The sequence below is a fragment of the Raphanus sativus genome, chromosome 8, assembly GCF_000801105.2.
Source record: "Raphanus sativus cultivar WK10039 chromosome 8, ASM80110v3, whole genome shotgun sequence".
NCBI lineage: Eukaryota > Viridiplantae > Streptophyta > Magnoliopsida > Brassicales > Brassicaceae > Raphanus > Raphanus sativus.
The window spans coordinates 20,596,813-20,598,095 of NC_079518.1; positions in this window are offsets into that span (position 1 = coordinate 20,596,813).

Sequence of the window (1,283 nt, forward strand, 5' to 3'; positions counted from 1 at the left end):
AGAACTTCTCGACAATGACTCCGACTCAGGAACATCAGAACAAAGGAAAAACTCTCAAAATAAAAAGAATCAGGGGAAAACTATAGATTAGACAAAGAGAATCCTGATGCCAAAGTCGAAATCGACCATCTGGATGAACCAAATGTCGATCGATCCTCTGGAAGGAAAACGATCGACCGGCTAGCGGCACCAAGCAATAGCAAATACACAACTACCGGAACTGACGAGTTTATAGAACTCCCCCCCATTTCCCCAAACAAACCACAAACTAAGAAAGCATTGGAACATGCAATCTGCAAAAAGGCTTCGACAAAATCACTCTCGAGATGTCCCTCAGTGACGCTCTTAAGATAGCCCCCTCGGTGAAAAAGTACGTAAAAGATATGATATCCTCGAGTGGAGAACAATGCGTCATGCTGGTGTCAGAGGAAGTAAAGTGCGAGAACAAGGAGAAACTTCAATCAAAAGGTCTGACCCTGGTAGTTTGTCCTAGATGTAAGATACAAAACACACGTTTTTTCTCGATCTCTATGTGATCTTGGTCTAGTGTAAAACCCTCATGCCATACTCTGTGGCAGTTCACTAGGATATTAAATTCGTTCCAACGCCTATTACGCTAGTCTTAGCTGATCGTTCTACTAGGGTACCTGAGGGAATCCTCGTTAGATGTACCAGTCAAAATTGATGATTGCTTCATACCAGCAGATTTGTTGTACTCAAGTAGAAACAATGCCGCAAGACCCCCTTAATAGGTCGGCCCTTTTTGGCTACAGCAGGAGCAATAGTAGATTGTAAAGGAGGAAAGATTAACTTAATGTCGGAGATATATCAATGAACTTCGACATGGAAAAACTAGTAAAATGTCCTCTGATAGACGATCACGCTTTACACAGAAGAAGTTTCTGAGCGGAGAAAGAATACCTTATGGATATATGTGCTACCAATTCATCAGAAGACACATTCACTCCTGATGAACAAGAAATCTGAACGTAGATAACAGAACAGAAGATTATGCGAACCTCATGGACGCAAGTATCAGAGATGCAAATGAAGAAAAAAGATGATTCTGAAATCATTACGGATCAATTCCTTAGGGAAACCTATTGATCGTTCATTTTCTTCATCGACCAAAATGGACTAAAGAAAAAGCGCCCAAGGTGGAACTGAAAACCACTTCCAGCTGACCCTGAAAAAATGCATTCCTTTGCGATAAATCATACCCTGTCATTGTTAACGCTAACTCACGAATGGAGAGCTTGCGCTTCTTTTAAACAAGCTGCGTA